The sequence below is a fragment of the Penaeus vannamei genome, unplaced genomic scaffold, assembly GCF_042767895.1.
Source record: "Penaeus vannamei isolate JL-2024 unplaced genomic scaffold, ASM4276789v1 unanchor247, whole genome shotgun sequence".
Taxonomy (NCBI): Eukaryota; Metazoa; Arthropoda; class Malacostraca; order Decapoda; family Penaeidae; genus Penaeus; species Penaeus vannamei.
This window is the reverse complement of record NW_027213251.1, coordinates 1-10,000: the sequence shown is the minus strand read 5'-3', so window position 1 is coordinate 10,000 and position 10,000 is coordinate 1.

Below are 10,000 nucleotides of genomic sequence, written 5' to 3'. Positions count from 1 at the left end.
AGGAGGAGGAGGTAGGAGGTAGGAGGTAGGAGGTGGTAGGAGGTAGGAGGAGGAGGAGGAGGAGGAGGAGTAGGAGGAGCGGGAGGTGGGAGGTAGGAGGTAGGAGGGCCAGGAGGTGGGATGTGGGATGTGGAGGGTGGTGGGAAGGTGGGAGGAGGAGGAGGTAGGAGGTAGGAGGTGGTAGGAGAGAGGAGGTAGTTAGGAGGAGGAGGAGGTAGTGGTGGTGGTGAGGTGGTGGTGGTGGGAGGGAGGAGGAGGAGGGGGAAGAGGTAGGAGGAGAAAGGAGGAGGAGGAGGAGGAGGTGGGAGGTGGTGGGAGGTGGGAGGTGGGAGGTGGGAGGTGGAGGAGGAAGTAGGGAAAAGGTGGAACAGGGTAGTGGGAGATGGAGGTGGTAGGGGAGGAGGTAGGAGGTAGGAGGAGGGTGGGAGGTGGGAGGTGGAGGGAAGGAGGTGGGGAGTTAGGAGGTGGGAGGTGGGAGGTGGGAGGAGGTGGGGATTAGGAGGTGGGAGGAGTGGGAGGTGGGAGGTGGTAGGAGGGGAGGAAGGAGGAGGTGGGAGGTGGGAGGTGGGAGGGAAAAGGAGGTGGGAGGTAGGGAGGTAGGAGGGAGGAGGTAGGAGGAGGAGGTAGGTGGTAGGAGGAGGTGGTATAAGGAGGTGGAGAAATTCGGGAGAGTGGTGGAGGAGGGAAAAGGTGGAAGTAAAAGGAGGAGGAGTGGAGGCCAGGTGAGGAAGGGGAGGAGGAGGAGGAAAAGGAGGGGTAGGGAGGTGGGGGAGGGTGGGAAGTGGGAAGGGTGGGAAGTGGGAAGTGGGGAGGAGGAAGTGGGAGGTGGTGGGAGGGGTGGGAGAATTGGGAGGAGGAGGTGGGAGGTGGGGGAGGAGGAGGAGGTAAAAGGAGGTAGGAGGTGGTGGGAGGTGGGAGGTGGGAGGTGGGAGGTGGGAGGAGGGAGGTGGGAGGGGGAGGAGGGTGGATGGAGGAGGGGGTGGATAGAGGAGGGAGTGGATGGAGGAGGGTGGATGGAGGAGGGGGTGGATGGAGGAGGGGGTGGATGGAGGAGGGGGTGGATGGAGGAGGGGGTGGATGGAGGGGTGGATGGAGGAGGGGGTGGATGGAGGAGGGTGGATGGAGGAGGGGTGGATGGAGGAGAGGGTGGATGGAGGAGGGTGGATGGAGGAGGGGTGGATGGAGGAGGGGTGGATGGAGGAAGGAGGTGGATGGAGGAGAGAGTTTTGGATGGAGGAGAGGTGGATGGAGGAGGGGGTGGATGGAGGAGGGGGTGGATGGAGGAGGGGGTGGATGGAGGAGGGGTGGATGGAGGGAGGGTGAGATGGAGGAGGGGTGGATGGAGGAGGGGTGGATGGAGGGTGGATGGAGGAGGGGTGGATGGAGGAGGGGGTGGATGGAGGAGGGGGTGGATGGAGGAGGGTGGATGGAGGAGGGGTGGATGGAAAAGGGAGGGTGGATGGGGGAGGGTGGATGGAGGGAGGGGGTGGATGGAGGAGGGGTGGATGGAGGAGGGGTGGATGGAGGAGGGGGTGGATGGAGGAGGGGGTGGATGGAGGAGGGTGGATGGAGGAGGGGGTGGATGGAGGAGGGGTGGGTGGAGGAGGGGGTGGATGGAGGGAGGGGTGGGTGGAGGAGGGGTGGGTGGAGTTGGGGTGGGTCAGGTTGGGGGTGGGTGGAGTTGAGGGTGGATGGAGGAGGGGGTGGATGGAGGAGGAGGTGGGAGAAAGAAGAAAAGGGGAAGGAGGGAAACAAGGTTGGTGGATAGGGAGAAGGAGGAGGAGGAGGAGGAGGAGTAGTGGAGGAACAGGGGGAAACTGGGAGGACAGGAAAGAAAATAAAAATGGTGAAGTTAGGAGAGAAAAGAGACAGATGGAGAGAAAATAGAAAGAAGGAAGGATTCTAGAAGGAAGATGGGAAAAGGAAAGAAAAACGCGAGAGAAGAGGCGATAGAAGGGAGAGATGGCCCATGGAACGGGGCGGGAAATGGGTTTGTTTTTAGGATAGTGGAGGATTGAGATTTTTTTTTTTTTATAGAGGTTATTTGACGTGTATTTTTTAGCTGTCACTATATTGTAATTCATCTTATAGTAGTTGAATCAAGTGAATGAGGATAAATATAACGCTTTGGTTGCCGCAGTTCTTACGTTTGTTATTTAATATGTGGTAATTATAAGTAAATCATCAAATATCATCTATTTTTTGGATTTCATTACACAGTCATTTAAAGTGTATCATTACGATGATTATTGGATTTAGATGAGATTTTCTTTCTAATCGGCCGACAGTAGATTTTTATCGTAGTTACCCTTAAAATAGTAGACGATTATCGTTTTCTCTGTAATGATAGTTTTCTCTGATCTCATTTTTTTAGGGGAAACTTGTTTATTTAAGCAGATTATAAGAAGGTCGATCCATGCAGTTATTTTGATGGTTTCCATTTCCATTTTTTTTTATTTACAAGATAAAATAATCATCGCCTCACCCCAGGCTCTGTATAATTACTAAAAAAAACCCCTCTCACTAACAGGGACCTCGCTGTGACCACTGTGCCAAGGGTTATCGACGCTACCCTGCCTGTGAACCCTGCCCGTGCGACAGGGCGGGCTCCGTCAACGAGGAGTGTGACGGCGAATGCATCTGCAAGGTGAGTCGTCCGCAGTCACGCTTATGCCGCCGATGCTGGTGGATTGGTTGAAGGATTGGCTAGCTCCGTTAGGATTGATTGAAAGACTATTTTGCTCTGTGAGGATCAACAGAGGGATTGAAAGGTTCCATTTGGATTGATTGAAAGATTGGCTAGTCCTGTTAGGAGAAATTGAAAGATTATTTAGTTTGTTAGGATCATTTGAAGGATTGGCGAGTTCCGTTAGGATTATTTGAGGGATTGGGTAGTTCTGCTAGGATGCCGGAGGATGGCGATCGACTAGAGCTAATCCGTTGATGATAGGATTAGTACAAGCAGATATGGGGAGAGTCCACTGTAACTTTGATATATTTATGTTGTTTATAGACAGGTGTCTATGGAAAGATATTCTTTCTTTTTTGTTCCAATTATTGTTGTTGATAACGTTATAATAATGATAATGAAATAGATATTAACCAATTCAGCAGGTAAGACTGATGGACCTACTAAATGGCTCCCTGGTGACATAATTTGTGAAGCCATCTATATGTGAAAAGGAAATAGATAGATAGATAGATAGATAGATGGATAGATAGATAGATAGATAGATATATATATATATAGATAGATAGATAGATAGACAGACAGACAGACAGCCAGACAGACAGACAGACAGACAGACAGACAGACAGACAGACAGACAGACAGACAGATAGATAGATAGATAGATAGATAGATAGATAGATAGATATAGATATAGAGAGAGGACTGCATCTCAGGTCGCGTTTCATAGCAATTGACAGGGAAGTAAGTAGTGATCAGACTTCGTTCTCTTCATCTGTCTTTGATTTCAACTTCTAATTTTTGTCCATCATGTTTTGCAGATTATCAGGTTACTGGGCTACATTGCAGTGTCTGTAGCTTGTATTTTCAATGTTTCGTTTGATTATTGTTGTCATTATCATTTTGGTCTGTCAGAGAGTCAGGCAAGTATGTATAAATATATAGATATAGATTGACGGTAGATAATTAGATTGATAGATATGCAGATGAATATAGATACAGAGAAAAAGATAGGGACAGAATTCGACATAGAGATAGAAATAGACAATGAAGATAGGGATAGAAATAGACAGAGATAGAAATAGACAATGAAGATAGGGATAGAAATAGACATAGAGATAGAAATAGACAATGAAGATAGGGATAGAAATAGACAATGAAGATAGGGATAGAAATAGACATAGAGATAGAAATAGACAATGATTCTCAGTTGTCACCCAATAACAACACTTCTTCTCCCCGCAGCCGAACGTGCGAGGTCCACGCTGCGACACCTGCGCGCCCGGACACTTCCACCTGGACGCCCACAACCCCGTCGGCTGCACGCCCTGCTACTGCAACGGGGTCACCAACGCGTGCGGGGCGGCGGCGCTGGCGGTCTACACGGTGGGTAGGAGATAAAGTGAAGGAGGAGGAGGTGGAATTGAAGGGGAAGGAGAGAAGGAGTGAAGGAGTGAAGGAGAAGGAGGAGGAGAAGGAAAAGAAGAGAATAAGAATGAGATGGGGAGGTTGAGGAACGAGGGGGAAGAGAAAAAGGAGAATGAAAAGAAAGAAGGGAAAGAAAGAAAGAAAAAAAAAAAAACGAATATACCATTTTTTTCACATTAGTATTTGATATGACTTTTTTTCTTTTACATGGGTTGGAAATGCTGCAATTTGAAATCTTAAGTATGCAGTTTAATGAGTTATTTACTTGAACGGAATCAGTACAAGAAAAAACTATTTGTTCTTTATGATATTCATAAACCTGGTACATTAAATGACAGGGGGAAAGTTAACGATAGATATATTGGCAATAAATATAATAATGGCAAATTTATCAGTCCAGAGATATTCATTACAAACGTTTCATAATAAATGCTAATGCTAAAGATACGAAAGAGTCTCCGTTCATAGAGGGTCCAGCACGAAATGAGAAAGGGAAAAATCTAAGAAAAGAAATACAAATCATAAGACATAGATAAGAATTATAGAATTTCTAAAGGTATTAGCTATAAAGATCTCGTTAGATGGTGGTGTACGAAATGAGACAGACAGACAGACAGACAGACAGACAGACAGACAGACAGACAGACAGACAGACAGACAGACAGACAGACAGACAGACAGACAGACAGACAGACAGACACACACACACACACACACACAGGCGGACAGACATACAGACAGACAGACAGACAGACATACAGACATACAGACATACATACATACATACATACATACATACATACATACAGACATACAGACATACAGACAGACAGACAGACAGACAGACAGACAGACAGATACACACACACACACACACACACACACACACACACACACACACACACACACACACAGACAGACAGACAGACAGGAACAGAACACACACACACACACACACACACACACACACACACACACACACACACACACACACACACACACACACACAGACAGACAGACAGACAGACAGGCAGACAGACAAAAGACACACACACACACACACACACACACACACACACACACACACACACACACACACACACACACACACACACACACACACACACACACACACACACACAGACAGACAGACAGACAGACAGGCAGACAGAGAGACAGAGAGAAATACGTAAATAGAAAAAAGACACTAAAACAGAAAGACGGAAATTCTAAAAGCATCAACGATAAAGCCCTTAACCAAGAACAATAATAACTGCCGAAGACGCTCGTACTCCCCTCGCCTGAAGGTGATCCAACACGAAATGAAAGACAAAAAAAAGTAAAAACAAAAAAAAACTAATACAGAAAGAAAGCTATTAGATGAAAAAGAAAAATAACGGCAAAATGTTGAAGACGTTTTAACTATTCATCTATTTATCATTTTTATTTTCAAAAGTGCACCATGCGAACACCCTTTTCCACAGGGGGTGCAGAACGAAATGAGAAATAGAAATCTGAAAAACAAAAACGACAGAAATTCTAAAAGGTTTAACCATAGAAATCTTAGAAGAGAACACTTCCCTATATATGTTATAAGTGAACAGGAGTTGAGAAAGAAAGAAAGAAAAATAATCCTAACACATAAACAGGAAAGACAAAAATTCTAAAAGTAATAACAATAGATTAATAAGAATAATAACAACAGAAATTACTAAACTCCCCCTCCCTTCCCCAAGGTTGTAATAAAAAAGATAAATTGATAATAATCATAACTACAGGAAATGCTATAGCCCCCCTCCCTCCCTTCCCCAGGTTGTAACGAAAAATAAATTAATAAGAATAGTAAATACAGAAAATATTGAACTTCCCCTCCCTTCCCCAAGGTTGTAATAAAAAAAAAGATAAATTAATAAGAATAATAACTACAGAAAATGCTAAGCCCCCCCTCCCTTCCCCCAGGTTGTAATAATAAAATAATAAGAATAATAACCAGAAAATGCTAAACCCTCCTTCCCTTCCCCAGGTTATAATGAAAATAAATTAATGAGAATAATAACAACAGAAAATACTAAACTTCCCCTCCCTTCCCCAAGGTTGTAATAAAAAAAGATAAATTAATAAGAATAATTACAGAAAATGCTATGGCCCCCCTCCCTCCCTTCCCCAGGTTGTAATAATAATATAATAAGAATAATAACAACAGAAAATACTAAACTTCCCTTCCCTTCCCCCAGGTTGTAATAATAAAACCTCCCTCCTCTCAGGTTGTAATAATAAAATAATAAGAATAATGACCAGAAAATGCTAACCCCCCCTCCCTTCCCCAGGTTGTAGTAATAAAATAATATGAATAATAACAACAGAAAATGCTATGGCCCCCTTCCCTTCCCCAGGTTGTAATGAAAATAAAATAATAAGAATAATAACAACAGAAAATACTCCCTTCCCCCAGGCTGTAATAACAAAATAATAATAATAACTACAGGAAATGCTATGCCCCCTTCCCTTCCCCCAGGTTGTAATAATTAATTAAAATAATAATAACAACAGAAAATGCTAACCCCCCCCTCCTTCCCTTCCCCAGGTGGTGGAGCACGAGAACTGGAGCGTGGCGGACCTCTCCCTCAAGCGCGTGGTGGCGGCGGCGCGCGAGGGAACCGACGTCCACATCGCCCACGACGACATGGGCTTCTTCGAGGCCTACTACTGGCTCGCCCCTCAGGAGTACCTGGGCAGGAGGTGGGTTTTGGGGCGGGGGCGGAGGTGGTTGGCTTGGAGGTGGGTTGTGGTGGGGGAGGTGGTAGGCTTGGAGGTGGGTTGTGGTGGGGGAGGTGGTAGGCTTGGAGGTGGGTTGTGGTGGGGGAGGTGGTAGGCTTGGAGGTGGGTTGGTGGTGGGAGGTGGTAGGCTTGGAGGTGGGTTGGTGGCGAGATGTGGTGGACTTGGAGTGGGTTGGGGCAGGGGATGTGGTGGGTAGGGGTGGGTTGTGGCAGGGGATGTGGTGGACTTGGAGGTGGGTTGGGGCGGGGGATGTGGGTGGGTAAGTGGGTTGTGGTGGGGGATGTGGTTGGCTTGGAGGTGGGTTTCTAGTGTGGGTTGAAGTGGACAGGGGGTGGGTTGTGGCGGTGGATGTGATGGGCTTGGAGGTTGGTCTCTGGTGGGGGATGTGGGGGGTTGGAGAGAGAGAAGAAGGATGAGTGATAAGATGAGCGCCGAGAGATGAGAGGAGAGTGATGAACGATGAAAGATAACAGAGATGAGAGAGGACACAAAAGGATAAAATAGCACTAACGAAAAGGAACAAAATGATGACAAAAAGGAACAAGATGATACTAGCACTAACCCTCCTCCCCCAGGATGACCTCCTACGGGCAGACGCTGACGGTGAAGGTGTCTTGGGTCCGCCTTCGAGGAGACACGTCAGGAAGGCCCACGCGATGTCCTGACGTCATCATCGAGGTGCGTCTGCGAAGCTGTTTTTGCAGATTTTATTTGTTTGTTTGTTTATTTATTTACTTTCTGAAAATGTGTATTGTTTGATAGGCTATTTTTTGTTATCGTATACATATTAACATCCCTATTTATGTTGCATCCATAAACTTTGTGGAAAGGAATGAATGAAAATGAACATCTTCACAGAACAATATATCTCTTGTATCGTGAATATATATTCATTCTCATTCATGCCTTTCTGCATTTGTCAACATGAATACACTTCATTCATAAAACAATTATCATTCCGTCGTATAGAGCATTTGTGCATCGCTATTATCATTCCCTTTCGTATTATGCATTAACAAACAGTTATTATCATTCTGACTTGCTTATGAATATATGGATCACCACCCCGACGTATTTTGCACTTACCCCTTGTCGTCATGTCAATTTTTTCTGCATTCACACGCCCTTATCCCCCCGCGCGTGTCCCCAGGGCGCCGGCTACCGCATAGCCTACGGGGACAACTCGCACCGAGGTCGGAAAGCCACGCTGGAGATCCCCTTCTACGAGCACGACTGGTTCCACTTCCCGAAGGTGAGGCGCTCTTTGCATTTATCTTCCTGTTTCGTGTTGTCTCTGTCGTGAACTCCTGGTAGTTTTGCGGTTTAGTTTATTATTATTATTTTATTATCTGTTTCGTGTTGTCTCTGTTTATTATTATTATTTTATTAGTTTTTGTTAAAATGGATGGGGATTTTCATTCCTGTCTCGAAGACCTGTTGAATTTGTGGGTTAGTTCGTTCTCTTTAAGAATTGAAGTGGGTGCTGATTTTCATTCAACATTTTTTGGATGTATAGAGCGTATCATAAGTTTATGACACTATATAATGGGTATTAGACGCAACTCATTAACGAATAAGAATTACGAAAATGAGACAGATAAAAGCTATTAAATATGAGAAATACATTTTTCTTCTATTCGCTATTTATTCCGTCGCTCATAATCTTACAAAACCACCATGTACTCCCCTGCTTATCAAATCCTCCCCCGTTTCAGGACATCACTGACATCACCTCGAAGACCCAGTCGACGTCCTACCGCGGGGAGGCCGTCACCAGGAGGCAGATGATGGAGATCCTGAGCTCGATGGAGAGCCTCATGATCCGAGCTCGATACCACACCGTGCAGGTCGAGGGCGTGTGAGTTGCGAAGAGTCTCAGAATTCAGGAACTTAGTCGAAAGGGTTTTCTATAAAAAGATGAGGATAAATGGATAGATAAATGAGAGTAAGGTTAAGATGTGCGAGGTATGATTCATCAGAGTGAAAGAGAGAAAGCGGGAAGTGGTTTTGCACTTATAACTATGTTAGAAGAGTTTTTTTTAATCACGTTTATGGATCTGTAAAGGTATTTGCGGTGTTTGATTAAACGTTTCTGGCTTTATATACTGTTGTGTAAGTCCTTTTCAGTAGACAAAAAACTCGAGGTGGTTTAGCGTTTAGAACTAATTAAAAACATTTTGATATTATACCATTGTACCATTGCTTTCGGGATGTTAATACGCATCGTTAACTCTTCTCTCCCCCTCCCCCTCCCTCTCCCTCTCTCTGTTTCCCTCCTCTCACTCTCTCCCTCTCTCTCTTTCCCTCCCCTCTCTCTCTCCCCCTTTCCCTTTCCCTCTCCCCTTCTCTCCCCCCTTCTCTCCCCTCCCTCTCCCCTTCTCTCCCCTTCTCTCCCCTCCCTATCTCCCTCTCCCTCCTCCTCTCCTCCTCTCCTCCTTCCCTCCCTCCCCTCCCTCCCTCCCCTCCCTCCCTCCCTCCCTCCCTCCCTCTCTCCCTCTCCCCTTCTCTCCCCTCCCTCTCCCCCTTTCCCCTATCTCCCTCTCCCTCTCCCTCTCTCCCTTCCCTCCCTCCCTCCCTCCCTCCCTCTCTCCCTCCCTCCCTTTCCCTTCCTCTCCTCTCCCTCTCCCTCTCCCTCCCTCTCCCTCTCTCCCCTCTCTCCCTCTCCCCTTCTCTCCCCCTCTCTCCCCCTCTCTCCCCCCTCTCCCCTCTCTCCCTCTCTCCCCTCTCTCCCTCTCTCCCTCTCTCCCTCTCTCCCTCTCTCCCTCTCTCCCCTCCGCGGCCGCCTCCCGACGTGGTCCTGCGTTTGGCAAGGGGAGGTTTTGCAGCCACCCTGGTGACGGGCGCCGTCGAAGGGTGCAACTGTCCCCCGGGTGAGTTGCCCGCCGTCTTCTGATTCCAATTCCAAAAATCAGAATTACCCAATAGTGATTTTAAGACCTCCCCCCCCCCCCCCGAACACTTATCCTCACCCCCCCAAAAAAGTATATATATGTATAAGCAAAAAGGAAATTCTCAGTCTCCCCCCTCAAAAAAGTAAAATAGATAGATGAAAATGACAGTAAGAATGAAAAATATAGAATGAAAAATGGAAATATAACAAGAAA